The sequence below is a fragment of the Furipterus horrens genome, unplaced genomic scaffold, assembly GCF_987537825.1.
Source record: "Furipterus horrens unplaced genomic scaffold, mFurHor1.1.pri manual_scaffold_1, whole genome shotgun sequence".
Taxonomy (NCBI): domain Eukaryota; kingdom Metazoa; phylum Chordata; class Mammalia; order Chiroptera; family Furipteridae; genus Furipterus; species Furipterus horrens.
In genome coordinates, this window is record NW_028327171.1 from 157471307 (window position 1) to 157492486 (window position 21180).

The 21180-nt window shown below is 41.9% G+C and overlaps 2 pseudogenes; one reads left to right on the forward strand and one right to left on the reverse strand.

Annotated features, from left to right (window-relative positions):
- Positions 1–4329: 4329 nt before the first annotated feature.
- Positions 4330–5853, reverse strand: LOC150022115 (COP9 signalosome complex subunit 5 pseudogene; annotated as a pseudogene).
- A 946-nt stretch (positions 5854–6799) lies between these two features.
- LOC150022116 (tRNA (guanine(6)-N(2))-methyltransferase THUMP3 pseudogene) lies at positions 6800–20728 on the forward strand (annotated as a pseudogene).
- Positions 20729–21180: the final 452 nt, after the last annotated feature.

Below are 21180 nucleotides of genomic sequence, written 5' to 3' on the forward strand. Positions count from 1 at the left end.
CTATTCTGAATGACAATTTCGCTGGATAGAGTATTCGTGGTTGTAGGTTTTGGATTTTCATTACTTTGAATATTTCTTGCCAGTCCCTTCTTGCTTGTAGGGTCTCCCTTGAGAAGTCAGCTGATAGTCTAATTGGGACCCCTTTGTACATAATTCTTTTCTTCTCTCTTGCTGCTTTTAAGATTCTCTCTTTATCTTTAATTTTTGACATTTTGATTATAATGTGTCTTGGAGTGGTTCTCCCTGGGTCCAGTCTCTTGGGAACTCTCCTTGCTTCCTGGACCTGCAAGTCTATTCCCTTCCCCAAGTCTGGGAAGTTCTCCTTTATTATATTTTCACTCAATTTTTCAAGTTCTAGTTCATCTTCCTCACTCTCTGGCAAACCAATGATTCTTATGTTGGGCCTTTTATAGCTGTCCCAGAGGTTTCTGATCCTCTCATTGTTGCTTCCCATTTCCTCTCTCTGCATTGGTTGACTGCTTGTTCCTTCTCCATATTCCAGTTTGTTGAAATGAACTCTGGATTTTTTTTCCTCACCATCTGTCTCGTATGTGGTTTTGTTCCTTTCGTTATGAATGTTTTTCGCTTCTTTCTTATCTTTTTCCTGCTCTTTTGTGAATTCTGTAAGCCACCTGATAACAATGGCCCAGAACTGAGCCTCTGACAGGTTTCTTATCTGTTCATCTGTCAGGTTCTCTATCTGCTGCCTGGTGAGTTGTGTCACCGGGATTTCTATAGTTGTCTGCCTCATTTTGACAGATGCGTTTTGTTTTCTTGGGCCGGCTGTCGGGGGCAGTGCCTGTGTACTCGTAATGACCCAGCGACCGGCGCCTGCCTGTCCGCGACCTATTTCGCAGCCCTGTGGTGCTTTCTTTGGGGGCGGGGGTCCAAGATGGATTCACACAGTTATTCAGCTAGGAGACCGGGATCCGTCCTCCCGCCCCCCTGTGCCTCACTGTTCAAGGCGATGCGGTGGCTGCTTTCCCCAGTGCTGGGGTCGCGCACTGCCAGGGGCTTGACTGCTGCCGGGATTTTTCGCGGCCCCGCTGCTGTCTCAGGTGCGACCGCAAACAGCTTTGCCCTCTTTAACTCTTACCTGCCCAAATGGCACCGCTGGTTTATAACTTCATATGTTGGGCTTCCGTGTAGTTTTATTTTCTGGAATTTCTAGTTATCCTTTGTTTTGAAGTAGTTGTATTCCTCTCTAGTTGTAGAGGGAGACCTAGCGTGTCCGTCTAAGCCTCCATCTTGGCCAGAAGTCCCGCAATGTACTTTTTAAAAATTGATTTTAGAGAGATCAAGGGAGAGAGGGGGAGAGAGAGACATTGATTTGTTGTTCCACTTATTTATGCATTTATTGGTTGATTCTTATTTGTTCTCTGACCATGATCAAACCTGCAACCTTGTCATATAGGGACAACACTCTAACCAACTTAGCTATCCAGCCGGGGCTAAATTAAAGCAATGTTGAACTTCGAATTAATTTCTCTTTAGCACAGAATTTATTTATTTTAAGATTCTTCTCATGATTAAATGGTTTATGAAGAAACTAAAAAGTTGGAACATTTTATTTTATTAGATGAATGTTTTAATTTAATTTAATATTTTTGAATGTTTTAATTTTAGATAGACTTGATGGATACCCTGCTATGAAAAATGAGAATATTAGCTCTCATTTACACCCTCCAGGCTTACTCCCCTCCAACTTTTAAAATCATGTTCTATTGTTACGTGTCTATGTTTATGGGGTTTCCTCATCTGATATTATAGTACCTGGGCTCCTGTGCCAGTGGATCGAACACACCATAAACCCTCAGTTAGTGTGCTGGAGGGGGCCCTACATGTAGGAAAGTAAGCCCATTCCTGGAATATGAATATGTGTTTGTTTCTGTGAGAACAAACTACTGGTTCTTCAAGGATGGAAAAGGACCAATGTAGTTAACATGCTACAAAGAGGCTGGTTGGTCTGGAAGAATGACTCATTATGGGTCTTGTTGGGAAGTTGGGCATTCAGTGGTAGCGTTAGCTATATCAGACCTTTATTGGAAGTGTCCATTGTGGGGCCTGTATACAACCTTCAGTCTACTGTGGCCACATCATTAATGTGCCCTTTGTGCCAGCGCTGGGGTGGTCAACAACACAGGCTTGACAGCATCAACTGAGTCATTTTGTCTACCTGACTGTTTTATGCCTGTTTTTGTGGTAGATGCTCTCTGATGGTTGTGAACATGTGCTAAAATCTTAACATTTTTGTGCCCAAACCCATATATCTGAGCCCCAGACCTCTTTATTCCTAATCTTCCAATATTTTTACTTTTCAGCACCCAACCAGCCAGCCAGGCCATTCACCAATGCCCATATATTTTAATCTTGGGCTTCTTTTTCTACAGAGTACTGCTTAAATATGCTGATTGGGAGGATATTTCCTTACTGCTGTATTTGTGGGCTACCCTTGAGAGATGCTGTAGTGTAGCTGCCCATGTTTATGTCTGTTGTGCTGTTATAAGCTCAGGCTTTTCCTTCTTCCTTTAACTTGTCTTATTGGATCTGCTGTATGGCCATACTGGTGGGCTGAGGGCGGGGGACTGATACAGGAGTGGTAAATGCCATGAGGGTCTGGACTACTTGCTCATGAATCTTGCTAGTGCCTTCTGGTCCTGCTTGCACTTTATTCTACATGTACCACTTCCATCTTATGATGGATTGTTGGTTGACCCATCTGACCTTATGACTTTGTGGGTCTAACAGGACTCAACTGATGGACATTTCATGTCTACCAGGGTCCAGTAGCACACACATTTTGATTTTCAGAGGCAAATAATTCTCTACTGTACTCGGTAAGGATTTCCTCCAGTATTCTAAAGGACTGCAATTGCTCCTACTTGAGGCTACCATAAACTCCACATGGCATCTTTTCCTGCTTCAGATCCTTGCAACATTGTGAGATATGTTGGATTGTATGCACCAAGCAGCATACCTGCTTGAACCTCAGCTTGCACTTGTTACACAGCCTTTTCTTGCTCTGGGCCCCACTCAAAACTGTTACCCAGTATATGCGCAAAAGCAGTATTCCTAAGGTGTGGAATGTACTACCTTCAGAACTGGAATAAGCCCAGCAACTGTTGTGATTTTTTCTTTTTTGACAGAAGGTACAAAACATATCAATTTGTCTTTTGCTTTGACCCTGCCACCAACTACTAGATCCCTAAAAATATACTGACATAACAGACTTCTAAATATTTTTTAAAGTTAATTTCCCACTCTCTGGAGTGTATGTGCCCTAGCAAGGCCTCCAGCATCCTAGCCACCTCTTGCTCATTTGGTCCAATTAATATAATGTCATTGATGTAATAGGCCAATTATGACAGGCAATATGAGTTCACAGAGCCTTGGAACAAAACTGTAAATGTATGTTGTTGTCTGATTTATGTGAATTCAAACTGTTTCTGATCTTTTCTGGTTGGGATAGAAAAAAACACATTCACCATATCATTGACTTATACCATGTATTTCAGGGTGTATTACTTCTAGCAAAGATACCACATCTGGCACAGTGGTTGTGACTGGGGCTGTTCATTGGCTGGGTTTGTGGTGGTTCACAGCCTTGATCTAAGATCATTCATTTTCTGCAGGAACTAGACTCATGAATTAAATGGCATATGATGAGGCTAACATTCTTTTACATTCTTAAAGTTGCTGTATCTTTGGGGTGTGATGCTGTTTTTGATTTACTATCCTGGTTGTGATAGTGGGGAGCAGTTTCAGGGACTTCCACTTGGTTTTTCTCTCTCTGTTAGTTCTTACACCAAAGATCAATGTGGTGGCTTGAGCGATTTCTAAATCTGTTAATTTTAATTATACATTGGGAGACCAGGAAAATGACTACTGGATTGATCTGTGGGCCTAGTGGATCCATTGTAGGTTGGACCTTGCCCAGAACTGCATTTGTCCCCATATGCCCCAACTCTGATAGGGGAGACATGATGATGTTTCAGGGCTTTAAATATTAATGTCAATTTAGACTCTGTGTCCAATAGTCCTCAAAATGTCTCAATATACCCCTTTCCTCAATATATAGTTTCCCAGGTAAATGCCCATTGGTCCCTTTGGAGAAAGATGAGAGAAATCATTACAGTGAATAACTTGCCATGATGTTACCAGGTTCTTTAAAAAAAATATTTTAAATGCTTTTTATGACAAGATGTTGATGTTTAGGACATTTCAGAGCATCTTATACTTCTAATCAGATTTTTGGTAACTTGTTTTAAAGTATTACTTGAGTATTTTTCTCATACTGGCTTTCAGGCAAAAGTACTACTTAGTGATTGTTTAAGAGACGTTAATTTGATAGAACAGTTTATCCTTAAGAACCCGAGGCATCAGTACCCGGATAGCTTCTAGGCTAGTTTAACAACCCTCTCAGGCGACTTGGGCAATTTGCCTTCTGAGTTTCAGTTGTGTGTTTGTAATCCAGTCTGAAATTTTCTAGTCCCATCTGGGCTTCTGAATTTTAATTTTTCAGACAAATCAAAGGCCTGGCCAGTGGTATAGTCTGCATTAGTAGGCGAGCTAGAGGAACTCAGTATTTATTCCACAAAAGCTCAGGCAATTTGCAATCCAAAGAGGACTTGAAAGATGAGACTTTTAAGGTATAATATTGTTTTCAGTTTACACCAAATTCTTGTATATTATTAGGTGGGATAGTCTGGTACCCAGAAGGTCCTTTATCAGGAGGTTTGTAGCCCTTAGGGTATGCCCTAAACATTCCAAGATTCACATTCTCTGCAGATATTGTTCTCGTTGGGTTAATCACCAATGCTTCCAATGGCTCCTGGAGCTGCTCATGGAGCATCTGAGTACTAACATCAATCCCAGAAAGCCAGCAGCCGTGGCCAGGGTACCTATGATACCAGCCAATTGCATTTTCAAGGTGGCCAACCTGTTTGGCAGTTTCTTTATTTGCATCCCTATACTCATCCTCTGCTGCAGCCTGAGCGTTTACTCAGGTTTCAGTGCCCTCTACAGGCAAAGCAAAACTGTCCATAATGGTCATTGCTTCACCATCCACCTTTCCCAGCATCAAGCCCATGACTAATACAGCACCATTTTCAGTAGAGCCAATGCTGAGATTTTGCAGTACTTAAAATAATGATGGCTCCTCACTTCTTGGTCCAAGACTTTGCACCAGGATTTCTTGCTGCTGTTTCTTGTCATATTTGTAGATTTCATCCATACTCTGGGCTGAGACTCCATCATTGCCCCAAATCAAAGTAGTCACCTCCACAGCCAAGATGCAACTTTACCTTGCTAGGTCTCCGGTGTGGGCTTTGGACCCTTCCCACCATGGGTGCAAACTCCTACAAGCCTGTCAAGGCAGCCATGACCCTGCTACAGAGTTCTTCATTCTGTGGATCTGGTCACCTCTTCAGCCGCTGGAAAACTGGCTCAGATCCTGAAACTGAGTTAGGACTTCTTAATTTTTGGTGCACAACACTCTCAGCCTCCAGTTACCTGTCTTTAAATTATTCTTTTGGTACAATCTGAGTAGTACCCCTATTGACCTCCACCTAATTTTCCCACAGGGACTCCATGGTCTAAGAGTCACATTCATAACTCTACAGGGTGGGGCAAAAGTAGGTTTACAGTTGTTCATATGAAAAATAATACAATACTAATACAAGAACTCTTGTTTTGTATACTCACAGCTGTAAACTTACTTCTGCTCCACCCAGTTTAACTGCACATCCAGATGCTTTTGGCTGCTGTTCCTGCCTAGCTGGTCATTATGACTGTGCAGTTTCTGACAGTAAAGTGCTCACCTGTCTTTTCTTTTGGGGATCCTGTTTTCCCCATGGTTACTTGTGAACCAGGCTTATGGAGGATAGCCATGACTACATTTTTTTTTTTTTTAGTGGTGCTGGCGCTCCTCTTACCAGCATATTCATTGTGGCTTTGTTAAATTAAATGGTGTGTCTTCTTGATCTTCCAGTGGAACATAATCAACTGTTTTAGTCTGTATACTTCTCTGACCCTTTCATTCCTACCTACTGTTGTCTTCCACAGTCATTCTGGCTTTTCAGCCTCACTCAGTGTGGGCCATCACTTTTTCCATGTTTCTAGGAGCCACCCTAGGAACAAATTCATATTATCTCCCACGGGACCTTGCCAAGGTGTTAAATTCTTCATCTTGAGGAGGTTGAGGGGTATGGGGAGATGTTGGCTAAAGGGTACAAACTTCTAGCTCTAAGATGAATAATGTACAACATGGTGGCTGTAATTAGCAGTATTATGTTATATACTTGAAGTTTGGGAAGAGCCGATCTTCAATATTATCACCACAAAAAAGAAATGGCAATTATATAAGGGGAAGGTGCTGTTAAGTACCCTCAATGCATATGTGTATCAAATCATTATATTATACACCTTAAACTTTTATATGTTAATAATACCTCAATAAAGCTAGAAAAAAATCTTCATTATGGGAGAATGCTCCTAAACAAATAAACTCTTCCTTGTCCAATTTTATGTTCTGCTGCTCTTAATTAAGCACATTCAGAGCCTAGTCCCACATGTTCTTGCCATGTTTTTGATGTTATAAACCAGCTAGATTTTGCAGCTTCTTTTTGATTATAATTCCTTTTCTGTCTTTTAAGGACCAACACTTACTTGGCTGGATTATGCTGCAATTTAATACTAACTGTAGGCCTAGTAGGTAGGAGGAGAGGTGAGACTAGGTCCTGAGGAGGGCACACATTGCTTTGCAGGGCAGAGGCCTCTGAATTATCTTCTAGCACTTAGGATGGAATGGGTGAAAGTTGGGTTATTAGCTCTTAGTAAGGAGGAGGCCACTTCTAGAGACTCAGTGAGTTAAGAGAAGTTGAGGCTATCAAAATCTTTGTGGGTATCCACCAAGATGTGCTTAATTCTATCTGTTCCAGTTGAAGGTTTTCCCAACCTAGTTCCTGACCTTTATACATAGACCTGTTGTGGTCGCACATATAATTGTCTTTGAAGTTCTATTACTCTGAGAGTTAAATTCTGGACTTGCTTCCTCTGCCCTCCCACTGTGAGAGATGAGAGCTTTTTGTATGCAATTGAAGAGGTCCTCTGGCTTTCAATTGCCTGTTACTTACCTATATTTGCCCATTATCTATGGTAGAGCTTCAGTGGGGTTTAGATTAACCTAATCCCACTACCTTTATAGTTATTAGTTCCTACATGCTAGTGCATTCCCTTCTGTCAGGACATTTTCCTAATTCACCACCAGGCAAGTTTTAACAACTGGATTGCCACTTGGTGTTATCTGTGCTCTACCTACTCATCTATTATGGTGGGGTTCCCTAGTCGGGCAGTGAGTCCTCTTGTTCCAAAGCCCTATCTTATTGCCTGTTTTTTGAGACTACTCCTGGCACCAAATTCTATAGGTTGGATTCTCTGGAAGTTGCACTGAGATTGCAATAGGAGTGCAAGATGCTTTTTAGGGACTGATTCTTATTAAAGGCAAGGGGAAGAGGCAGTATTGAGCAGAGAAAGGAGTTGAATGTGAAGTAGGCCTGATGAAGCCTTGGCCAACTCAATAGGGACCTCTAGAATTATCAGGCCAAAGTTGTGCCTTTTAATCCCTGACTTGCCCAGTTACTGGATGTGGGTCACCCTCAAAAACATATGATTTATTGAGAGGTAGTTCTTTTCAATTGAGGCAGTCCTTGATGGAGCTGACAGGTAGAGATGATCTGCCTGTCATTTTCTCTGTTGCTAGGAAGCAAGTCCTTCCTAGAAGGGAGATCTGGGTGGTGCATCTCCATGTTTGTCATAAGCTACTTGGTTTTTATTTACCAGATTTAACAAATAAAAATACAGGAAGACTTGTTAAATTTGAATTTCAGGTAACTGACTAGTAATGTTTTTAGGGTAAGTCTGTCCCCTACATTGCTTCGTAAGCACTGAGTAAATGTAACCATTATCATTGTGACCTGACTTAAGGGTCAAATTAGGAACAGTGACCAACATTTCATTGAATTTTGTACTCACCTTCTTATGAAAGCCCAGATAACCTTTCACGTGCATCCTTAAAATCGAAACCTACTAGTTCTTACCAGGTCCCTCAGTGTCCTATTGGACATTGCCACTGCCCTTTTGGTTACCTTTTCCTGGTATACCACAGACTGAATGGTAGTTTGTGGTGAAATGGTGGAGAATCCCTTTCTTCCCTTACTGGTATATCCCACTACAGGTCTATAAAGAAGTGCCATTTGTGGTAGTATCTGCTTAGAAGGTTACACTGCCAGTTTTCTATTTTAGCCTGTAAATGCTGCCCTCAAGACTGTAAAGGAGGAAAGAGGAAGGACATCTCTAAAATCAGAGAAGGAAAACTCTGACTCCAAAAAACCTCCGCTGCCTTGCGGCATACCTCTTCAGGGGAAAGGCTAAGGGAGTAAACCCCGACAGAAAATCCGGAGCCGGAGTCCCTAAGGCGGTTTGACATTGTAGTCAACACCGGCAACTCCTGCGGCGCACCTGAAGCCAAGCTGTATTGACTTTGTCTTTCCCTTGGATCCTTCAGCTGCGAAGAGAGGGGGGGTCTGCTGCATGGGCAACAGCAGACCCTCCATATCACCCTGCCCAGGCTCTGTAGCTTCAGTTTCACTTGAGAGGACACTCCAGCGTCATCGCAAGATGTCGACTCAACACGGGAGGAGACAGATACCGGTTATAAGCTCATCCGATTGGCAAAGGAAACGAGCGCCAGGGGTCTCCTCTGACGGTGGGAGAGGTCATCGCACCTCACTGGACAGCTACCGTCTCGCCATGGCTCGCCTGCCCCACTGGGTGCGTGGGGATCAGAGAGGCGCCTCTCGAAAAGTGGGCCACAAAACACCCGCACCAGTTAATTCCAAGCAAACAACAAGAAAGAAGCCTCCGGCTCTTCGCCTCGCTAGCTGGAACATCAGGACCATGTGTCCCGGACTTACTGCAGACCTTCCGTGGATCAGTGATGCCAGGAAAACCGCTGTCATCGATAGGGAACTGGCACGACTAAACATCGACATTGCGGCTCTACAGGAGACCCGGTTGGCCGACAATGGAACTATCAGAGAAACCAACTACACCTTCTACTGGCAAGGGAAGTCTCCGGACCAACCAAGACAGCACGGTGTTGGGTTTGCTGTGAAGAACACGCTTGTTAACTCCATAGAGCCACCCACAGGAGGCACAGAGAGATTACTTACCCTCCGATTGTCAAAAACTTTCGGCCCAGTCAGCATTCTTAGCGCGTATGCCCCAACCCTCTGCGCCACCACTGAAGAGAAAGAACAGTTCTACCATGCACTGGACGAAGCGTTATCCAAGATTCCCAGAAGTAACGCTCTCTATCTCCTTGGAGACTTCAACGCAAGAGTAGGAGCCGACCACATGGCCTGGCCCACCTGCCTTGGAAACTTTGGGAGAGGAAAGATCAATGAGAATGGTCAGCGACTGCTTGAGCTTTTGTGTCACCACGGCCTGTGCGTGACAAACACATTCTTCAAGTGCAAAGAGATCCACCAGGTGTCATGGAGGCACCCCCGCTCCCGCCATTGGCACCAGCTTGACCTCGTCATCACCAGAAGAACGGATATTGGCAGCACCCTCCTCACCCGCAGCTGCCACAGTGCAGACTGCGACACGGACCATGCCCTCGTGGTAAGCAAGGTGCGCATAATGCCGAAGAGGTTGCACCACTCCAAGATGAAGGGTCGCCCACGCATCAACACCAGTTGTGCCAGCAACCCAGTTAAGACCCAGCAATTCATCAACAAGATGGAAGATGCACTCGGCGAGGGAGTGGCGGCAGATGACATTATCGAATCCAATTGGCCACGTCTCCGCGACGCCATATACAACTCCGCCATTATTGCTTACGGGAAGAAAGAGCGGAAGAACGCTGACTGGTACGAGGCTCACTGGGAAGAAATGGAACCCGTGATCGAGGCTAAGAGGAAGGCCCTACTGGCTTACAAGGTCACGCCCACTCCCAGTACACTTCAAGCTCTACGGGCTGCCAGGAACAAAGTCCAGAAGACCGCCCGCCACTGTGCCAACACCTATTGGCTAAACCTGTGCAGAAGCATTCAGGAAGCCGCCGATATAGGCAACGCACGAGGAATGTATGAGGGTATCAAGAAGGCAACAGGCCCAATCCCCTCCAAGATCGCCCCCCTTAAGTCCAAGACAGGTGAGGTCATCACTGACCAGGAACAGCAAATGCGGCGGTGGACCGAGCACTACCTCGAGCTGTACGCAACGAAGAACACCGTAACAGACACTGCTCTTAAAGCCATCCCAGACCTACCAGTCATGGAGGAGCTAGACACCCCACCTACTGCGGCAGAGCTCGGCAAAGCCATCGACCGCCTCGCTTGCGGGAAAGCACCAGGAAGCGACGGAATCCCTCCAGAAATCCTAAAGAGCGGGAAACCAGTCCTGCTACAGCCGCTCCACCATCTACTCTGTCTCTGCTGGAAGGAGGGTTACATCCCCCAGGATATGAGAGACGCCAACATTATCACCATGTACAAGAACAAAGGAGACCGCAGCGACTGCAACAACTACCGGGGCATCTCTCTCCTCAGCGTCGTCGGCAAAGTATTCGCCCGGGTCGCTCTTGCCCGCCTGCAGACCCTTGCTTCCCGCGTCTACCCAGAGTCCCAGTGTGGCTTCAGAGCTGGCCGATCAACAGTGGACATGATCTTCTCCCTACGCCAGCTGCAGGAGAAGTGTCACGAGCAGCATAAACCACTCTACCTCGCCTTTATTGACCTCACGAAGGCGTTTGATCTGGTCAGTCGAAGCGGACTCTTCAGCTTGCTACGGAAGATTGGCTGTCCACCACATCTGCTTGCTGTGGTCATGTCCTTTCACGACAACATGCACAGCACGGTGTCCTACAACGGCGCAACCTCTGAGGCCTTCCCAGTCAGCAGCGGAGTAAAGCAGGGCTGCGTCCTCGCGCCTACGCTGTTCGGAATCTTCTTCTCCATGCTCCTCCAATACGCCTTTAAGGACTGCAGCGAGGGTGTCTTCATTCACACCAGATCCGATGGCAAGCTCTACAACCTGGCCCGTCTACGAGCCAAGACCAAAGTCAAAGAGGTGCTCATCCGTGAGATGCTCTTCGCCGACGACGCAGCTTTGACATCACACTCCGAAGAGGGACTCCAGCAGCTAGTCACTTGCCTTTCCCACGCATGCAAGGAGTTCGGACTAGCCATCAGCCTGACGAAGACGAATGTTATGGCTCAAGGCACGGGGACTCCCCCATGCATCACCATCGACGGATACACCCTGGAGGTTGTCAACGACTTCACTTACCTCGGGTCCACCATCTCGAGCTCTCTGTCAGTCGACTTGGAGGTCAACCGGAGAATCGCCAGGGCAGCCACAGTTATGGCCAGACTGAACCGGCGAGCGTGGAACAATTCCAGCCTCACTGAGAAAACCAGACTGCGCATCTACCAAGCCTGCGTACTCAGCACTCTCCTCTATGGCAGCGAGACGTGGACCACCTACGCAAGGCACGAAAGGAAACTCAACAGCTTCCACATGAGGTGCCTGCGACGCGTCCTGCATGTCGCCTGGCAGGATAAGGTCCCCAACACCGAGGTGCTGAAGCGAGCCAATATGAGCAGTTTGCATGCAGTTCTTAGCGAGAGACGCCTCAGGTGGCTCGGCCATGTCAAAAGAATGGATGCAGGCCGTATCCCCAAAGACCTCCTCTACGGCGAGCTAGCAGAAGGCAAGAGGATGACAGGGCGCCCAAAACTGCGGTTCAAAGACATCTGCAAAAAGGACATGACACAATGCTCCATCAATTTCAACACATGGGAAGTTCAAGCAGACGACCGCCTAGCCTGGAGGCTCGCGGTCAGGCAAGGTATGTCACGTGCAGAGGCTGCGCGCAACGAGGAGGCGGTCCAGAAAAGATCGAGGCGGAAGCAGCGTCAGCAGCAGCAACAACGGCCATCTGCCTTCACCTGTACCAAGTGCGGCAGGGATTGTCACTCCCGAATCGGACTGCACAGCCATTCTCGGCGGTGCAGATAGACTCTCGGGAAGCTACGCCATCGTCTCTCGAGACGGACGGCTGCCGACGACGACGACGAACTGAGCTGGCTTTTCCAAATTCTGCTTAGAGGCCAGTCACTACTCACCACAGGAATCACACGTTTATGGAGGGAGGATAAGTTTGGAATTACCTGTTTCCTTTGAACAGTAAGATTTTATTAGTGATTTGTGCCTGTTTCTTCCTTTAGGTTTTATTTTCCCCCAGAATGATCCTCATTGCCTCATAATAGGATTTTGGGGAGTAAGAGGGTGGAAAGAGGTAAGATATGCCTGTTAGAACTTTTGTCAGGATTCAGATTTTAGCATGTTCTATGAACTGGATCGGAAGTCATTTTGCTTTTTATTATTTTTTTATGAAGAAAGAAGGATTTTGAACTCATCAAAGCAAGCATATAATGGAATAATGTGTTTTCTATCTCAGATATTGGCTCCATGACCTGGCTCAATGGACTCATATCCAGTTCTGTGGAGAAAAAAACTAAATGTGGTAACTGAAGATTTCACGAGGGACTCTCTGAGTATATGGGAACAGGGAACACTACTTGGCTCAGGTGCTAACGCATGACACAAGAGTTAGGACATGGCACTTCTCTGACAACTTAAAAATTGGTAGCTGTAGGATCATTGGATGATAGCACCTTAGACAGCATTGCAGTCATTTTATGGTGGGTATCAGCAACATGGCAAAAGTTAGAAATCTTTAGTGTAGTTTTAAGGCAGTGAATATGTTGAGTGAAACAGGAGAAAAAGAATGATAGACATTACTTAAAGTAAATGTTATTGAGTAGATACTTCATAATATTTACTGAGTGAAGTGGTGAATGGATGAGGATTGCACACAATAGGGGTAACTAGACTAGCAACAGTCATGCAAGTGCACTCATTTGAGGGACTTTAGAAAGGCCATTTTGCTGCAGTTTATTGTTCCCATGATGATCATCATATTACCTAAAATTACATATCAGAAGTCCTTTCTGTGGGTTAAGTCACTGCTTTCTATACGATTCCTTATTAATTGGAAAAAAATCTTCAGAAAAAAATAATAAATTACCTGCAGTACACCACAGCACACAGATTTATACATTAGAAAATGCCCCCCACCCTTAAAACTGAAGGAAAGTAATGAGTGTGGGGTGACGTGTTTGATCAGAGGGGGGAGAGAGATAGCATAAGCATTTTGGTGAGGAAAAGAAATGAATTCCCTAGAAGGTCCTGCCCTATTTGTTACCTTAGATAGGTGGTATGAAAATTCCAACCTTAATGGGAAGACTGAGGATTGAAGGAAAATAATAAAAGGAAAAATAACTCTGTTATTTTTATTTTTTTAAAGATTTTATTTATTTTTAGAGAGAGCAGAAGGGAGGGAGAAAGAGAGGGAAACATCAATGTGTGAGAGATATAAGGATCGGTTGACTCTCTCACACCTGCAACTGGGGACCTGGCCCACAACCCAGGCATGTGCCCTGACTGGGAATTGAACCAGTGACCTTTAAGTTTGCATGAAGGAACTCAATCCACTGAGCCACACCAGTTAGGGCACTTTGTTGGCCATAGATATTCCTTCCATATGAGGCTTCATGTTTTATACCATGTGGCTTGATACTCTGGTCATAAGAGACTGGAGACCAGGGACTGGTGCTATAGTGAAGACACACATCTGGCTGCCTATTGGGCCACTTGGTCTGAATAGACACTCTCTATTGAATGGCAATTAACTCAGACAAGGAGAGTCTCTCTCAGGAGTTTTAGAATTCTGGACCAATGGAAGCAGAGTCGATAGAGAGAAAGGCAGAGAGAAGGACACTGAGTCACAGGAAGTAATTCGTTCATTAAACAAATATTGAATATCTATTATATGCCAGGTACTACTCTAAGGTGCTGAAGATGCAGTAGTTTGCCTTCATGGGTTTACATTTTAGTTGGGGGGACTGGCAAAAAATAAAGAATAGTTATAGAAAATTATTTAAGGTAGTGATAAATCCAGAAAAATAAATCAGAGAAGGGAATAGAGTTCTTTTAGATTGGGTGGCCAAAGAAAGTTTCTGTTAGGAGGTTGCTAAAAAGAGTGATCTAGATGACCTGAGGGAGAAAGCCATGAGAACACCTGGGGGAAGAGTCTCCATAGGCAGAGAAAAGCTTTGAGTCAGGACTATGCCGGTCATGTTTGAGGAACAACAAGAAGATGGTCAAGGTTGTTGGAGCAAAGGGAGATAGGTAATGAGATTGGTAGCTAATAGATTGGGATGTATACAGGGATGAAATTATATATAGCCCTACAAACCATGGTGAGGCACTGTTTTATTTTAAATATGATGGGAATCCATTGGAGGATTTTGATCAGGAAAGTGACATGAAATGATAAGCACTTTAATAAAAACTTAGGAAGCTGTGTGGAAAACTGACTAAGGGATAAAAGGTAGAAGTGGGATGATGAGTTAGAAGGTGATTGCAGTAGTCCAGGAGGGAGATGACGGTGGCTTGAAATAGGGAATTAACTGTGGAGGTTATAAAAAGTGGTTGGATTCAGGCTACATTTTGAATCCAGAGCAGTCAAAATTTACTAATGGTTTTGTTGTGGCATGTGAAAAAGAGAAGATTGAAGGATGACTTCAAACTTGCAGAGTTACTATAACAAGACAATATATATCTGAGACAGAGGAGATCATAAGATAAGCATGTTATTAGGGTCACTAGTTGGTTACTAGAGCTGCTATTTGGTCTTTAAAACCGTTGCTGTGTACTGGACACCAAGGGGTTATTTTTTAACACATCTCTATGCTGTCTGGTTGTGTGGCAGCTGAGTCAGTTTCCTTTCTTCTCTGTGTTTTCTTGCAGTGAATCTGCATTACCTCAGTGCATCTATTTTCCTTGCAGCATGAAAAGCCCTAACTTTTGCTGAGCATGCCCCAGGTTCATGTAAATATTATTAATGTTTATAATGCTTAATCCACAGTCTTGGCAGCATTATCAAACATTAAGCTTTAATCTTAAAAAACTCTGGTAACTCAGTTTAATCCTAATGTTTCATGTTTTAATAATGATTTTACAAAGTAAATTTTAAAATGTTTGAAATTTAAAAAAATCACCTGAATAGAGACATGCCATGATCTTATTAAAAATTGCTTAGTTATTTGAATAGTTATTTTCAATACCCTGACAACAGGGTAACCTCCTTGAGAACAGGAACTCTTTTCTCTGCTATATTATAAGTGCCTTGCCTGGTACCCAACAGTTGAATAGATGTACAACAGATCTGAAGGAATGAATGAATTGATGTATGCTAACACTTCATTTGTACTGTTTAATTTATATATTGTGCCTATCACTTTTTTTTTTCCTCTGGGCTATTCTGAGATATTTAGTGATTTGGCACAAAACTTCTTTACACTCAATGTAGTTACTGATTTAAGAAAAAGATAGGACTACAGAGGGTAGATTTCAACGTGTAGGAGGCTTGAGCTAGAAAGTTATTTTGGTTTAAATTGTAGATGTCAGGGCCCATAGACATATGAAAGGATGCTCAGCATCACTAGCCATCAGAGAGATGCAAATTAAAACCACAGTGAGATACCACCTCACACCAGTCCGAATGGCCATCATTAACAAATCAACAAACAACAGGTGCTGGTGAAGATGTGGAGAAAAGGGAACCCTAGTGCACTGTTTGCATGAATGCAGACTGGTGCAGCCACTATGGAAAACAGTATGGAATTTCCTCAGAAAACTAAAAATGGAACTGCCTTTTGGTCTAGTGATCCCACTGCTAGGATTTTATCTGAAGAATCCTGAAACTCCCAATTCAAAAGAACCTATGCCCCCTATGTTCATAGCAGCGGTGTTTACAATAGTCAAGTGCTGGAAACAGCCTAAGTGCCCATCAGTGGATGAGTGAATCAAAAAACTGTGGTACATTTACACAATGGAGTACTATGTAGCAGAAAGAAAGAAGGAACTCCTACCCTTTGAAAAAGCATGGATGGAACTGGAGAGTATTATGCTAAGTGAAATAAGCCAGGTGGCTTATTGATATCACCCAATACAGGAACCTAATGAACAAACCAAAACAAACAAAGGAGCAAAATGGAACCAGAGGCATGGAAACAAGGAACAGACTGACAGTGACCAGTGGGGAGTGGGGAGGGGGATAACAGGGGAAAGAAGAGGAAGGGTCTAGTTAAGTAACAAGTATAAAGGACACATGGACATGTGTAATAGGGTGAGGATTAACCGTGGGAGTGCAGTTAGGCGAGGCAGGGGACAACAATGGGGAAAAAATTAGGACAACTGCAATAGAACAACAATAAAAAAATAACTTGTAGGTGCCATTTGTTTACTTGAAAAAACCCCCAAAGTTTGAATGTTACATAAAAATAAACATAGCTAGAATAAGAAGTTTTTTTGGGGGGGCAGGTAACATCTTTGTGCAAATTATTATTAGTACTGCTAACCCAAGATCGTAATCGTTGGCATGACACCTGTATCATCACCAGCTGCAAGCTTTCGGAACCTAACAATAAATAAATGATTTAAAATAATTTTAGTATAATTTTAAAAAGGAACAAAAATGTAAACATTTCCCCCAAGCTAGCTCATTGGTCTAAAGCTAGCCCATTTATAAATGAATATTTTAAAAATATGCCATTGTGTTTCTTAATTACAGTTTTTCTTTCATGTAAAACAAAAATAGATATCTGTGAATGGTAGTTGTTAGGAAAGCAGTTTTAGTGGATGCACTGGCATAATTAGAAAAAAATACAGAAAGATTTCAAATAAACTTAATCCTCAAGACAAGAAACTAACTTCTGTTAAAAATGGAAACCTACCACCAGCCACATCTGTCAATGAAATGTTTTGTAGACAGGCTTGGGATAAAATAGGTTATGAACACTCAAATTGAACTTGTAAAAGTATGGTGAGTTACAGATATAAAAACTGGTATGCGAAGTTGGCCCACAGCTTTTCTTACCCAATATTTAGTCTCTGCTACTAGAACTAAGTAATATGTTGTTAGAAGGCTTTCTCTTCCTCATATTTGTTTGAGAAGGTTAGGTTTAAAACATCGCAAATATTCTTAAGTTATTATGACTATCATATATCACTTTAAATAATTTTGAAATTATTTCTCATCAGTTTATACTTCTTTGTGGATATCCTATTTTCCCAGCATCATTTGTAGAAGAGACTGTTCTTTCCCTTTGAATGGTCTTGGCATTTTTGTCGAAAATTAGTTGACCATAAGATATAAGGGTTTATATATGGACACACTAATTCAGTTGCATTGATGTATACAGTCAACCCCCCCCCCATATCTGGGTTCAGCATCCATGGATTCTCCCAACTGCAGACTAAAAGTATTAAAAAAAACACAGTTACCTTGTTGTTGACCTGGGCTATGTAGTTAGGGCTATGATGGTTGCCTCTGTATTGAACATGTAAAGACTTTTTTCCTTGTTATTTGCCAAACAGTATAGTATAACAACTATTTACATTGCATATGCATTGTATTAGATGTTATAAGTAATACAGAGATGACTTAAAGTATATGTGGTAGGTTATATGCAAATACTGTACCAGGGAACTTGAGCATCCTTGAATTTTGGTGTCTGTGGGGTCCTGGAGCCAATCTGCCTCAGATACTGAGGTACAAATAATGTATGTCTATCTTTATTCCTGTATCACACTGTTTTGATTACTGTCACTTTGCAGTAAGCTTTGAAATCAGGAAACCTGAGTTCTCCAACTTTCTTTCTTTTTCAAGATTGTTCTTTTGAAGGCCCTTGCAATTCCATATGAATTTTAGGCTAATTCTTTTTATTTCTGCAAAAAAAGGTTGTTAGGGTTTTTTTGTGGCTCACTTTGAATCTGTAGTTCATTTTTGGGGTAGTATTGCTATCCTAAAATAGTAAGCTTTCCACAGAATGTCTTTTTATGTTTATTTAGGTGTTCTCTTATTTCTTTCTAGCAATACTCAATAGCTTTTGGTGTACAAGTCTTGCAATTGCTTGCTTAAATTTATTCCTAAGTATTTTATTCTTTTTTTGCTGTCGTACATGAAATTTTCTAAATTTTTGATTGTTGATCTTGTATCCTTCAATTTTGCTGAATTAGTTTATTAGTTAATTTTTTGTGGGATTGATATTGCAGATCATTGTGAAAATGTATCTATGCAGTTAACGGTCCTGAAAAAATTGAATAACCATACCAAAAAAGTGAAAAAAGAAATTGGGTCTTGAATTTTTACCACATAAAAAATTAGTCATAATTACATGAAAGACAAATGTGAAAGGCATAATTTTAAAATTTTAAAATAAAAAATGTAAGAACATTTTTATGAGTTTGTATAGAAAATAATTTCTTAAACTTAACTAAAATATTAGCCATTTATAAAAAAAAGATTAATAAATATGTTTATAATGAAATTAAGAACATAAAAAGAATTGAAAAGGCAAACCGTATCCTGAGGGAAGATATTCAGAAGACATAAAATTGGCATAGTGTTAGTATCAAGAGTATATGAATCATTTTTATAATTCAATAAGACAAGGTAAAGTATTTGAAAAAATAGTGAACATTTCAGAGGAGATATGAATGGCAAGGAAACTTATGGAAAATATGTTAAATCTCATTAGATTATGTTATTGTAATATATCATTATATGATTATCCATCATAATAATATATCATTGATTACAATGAGATATTATTTTTATACCAATTAGTTCAATGAAATTAAGTCTACAATCCAAAATGTTGGCAAGTGTGTGGAGGAATAAGAACTTTTATATATGGCTCATGGGAGTGTAAATTGGGTACACTCCCTTTGGGAAAAAAACTTTTAAATTCAAAATTGAACACATGAATATCCTATGACCCACCTATTCCATCTAGATATCTGTTTTAGATAAACTCTTGCACAAGTACACCAACATACACTAACGAAAACATTTATAGTAATATTGTTTGTAATAGCAAGAAACTGAAAAGCCAATTGTTACTTGACAGGAGAATGGGTTAAGAAATAGCACAGAGGGAGCCGGAAGTGTCTGCGCTACCAACCGTACTATATCAGGGATCTTGGAAGCACTGCCAACACATCTGATGTTCAGGAAGCCACTAACCAACTTCTGGAGGTGAACCTTCATGAGAACCAGAGGTCTATACAAGTGACAGAAAGTGGCTCTAGAAGTGAGTCTGAGAAACCTCAAGTCACGAGTGGAGCCACTGTACTTACTGGTTTTGAGCGAACAGCTGCAGATGAAGTGAGAGAGAAATTGAGGTCATCATGCAAAATCAGCAAAGTCCAGGGCAAGATATATTTTGACATTTCAATGAAAAGTCTGGCTCAGGTTCATTGTCTAAGATCAGTTGATAATTTATTTGTGGTTGTTCAGGAGATTAAAGATTACCAGTTTAAAGAAACAAAGGAAGAAGTCCTAAAGGAGTTTGAAGAATTGGCTGGGAAGCTTTCATGGTCAGACCCTTTAAAAGTGTGGAAAATTAACTCCAGTTTCAAGAAGGAAAAAACAAAACGCAAAAAGATAAATCAGAATTCAAATAAAGAGAAGTTTGATAATGGACGAGGAGACAAAAGATATGAGAAAGATGTTAAAAAAGAGTTTACCAGCAATGCTTTAGATTCACATATTTTAGACTACTATGAAAAGCCAGCCATCAAAGAAGAGATATCAACATTAGTAGGTGATGATTTGGCATCTTGCAAAGGTGAGACTGATGAGAGCTCAAAAGAAGAAACTAATCTTGAAGTGATCAAGTTTAGAGTCACATGCAACAGGGCAGGAGAGAAACATTGCTTTTTTTCAAATGAAGCTGCAAGAGATTTTGGGGGTGCTGTTCAAGATTATTTTAAATGGAAGGCGACATGATGAACTTTGATGTGGAGGTGCTTTTGAACATCCATGATAATGAAATCATTGTGGGCATTGCATTGACAGAAGAGAGCCTCCACCAAAGAAATATTACACATTTTGGACCTACAACTCTTAGATCTACTCTTGCCTATGGTATGCTCAGGCTCTGTGCTCCTCAACCTGCTGATATAATAGTTGATCTGATGTGTGGAACAGGGGCAATACCAATAGAGGGGGCTACTGAATGGTCTAATTGTTTTCATATTGCTGGTGATAATAATCCGTTGGCTGTGAATAGAACAGCAAATAACATCTCATCTTTATTGACGAAGAACCAAATTAAAAACAAACTGTCCTGGGGCTTGCCCATAGATGCTAGTCAATGGGATATCTGCAATCTACCATTGAGAACTGGCTCTGTGGACATTATTGTAACAGACATGCCATTTGGAAAAAGGATGGGCTCCAAGAAAAGAAACTGGAAGCTTTACCCAGCTTGCCTATGGGAGATGGGCCGTGTTTGTAGACCAAGGACAGTCCAAGCTGCACTACTTACTGAGGACAAGAAATGTTTTACCAAGGCATTATCTGGAATGGGCCACGTATGGCAGAATGCACATACTGTCTGGGTGAACATAGGTGGTTTTCATGCTGCAGTTTACCTACTGAAACGTACACCTAAAACTTATGTTTATCCTTCAGAACAAGATGGAAAAAGAGGAACTTCTTGGTAATGCAAAGAATGAAGATGATTAATAGTATTTGTGCTTCCCGACACTGGAAATGGTATTATGAACTTGCTTTGAGAGAAAAATAGTATTAACAAAAGTGGAGTGTGCACTGTTTAAATTGGTTTGAAGTTCTTTATCCTGGTTAGCAAAAAGTGTGAATGTAACATCATGGAATTGAAAGTCTTGTAAGAGAAGAAATTTGCTTTGGAGCTGTTATGAAGAGGTAGGTGGGCAATTGGTACTTTTCTTAAAATGCTTTAAAGATGCTAAAGCCTACTAAAATGCTCTGGAATTTGGGTTTAGAACATTTTATTTTCAGGCTGTATACCAGTTCCTATTTTCCATTGTAGCTACCCTGGCCTAATGGAAAGGGAGATAACATAAACATAGCATCTTAGGCAATAAGATATTGCCTCTGTAGCTTTGCTATTTAGTTGTTCAAGTTCTCTTTACCTCAACCTTAAAAAAATGAAGCAT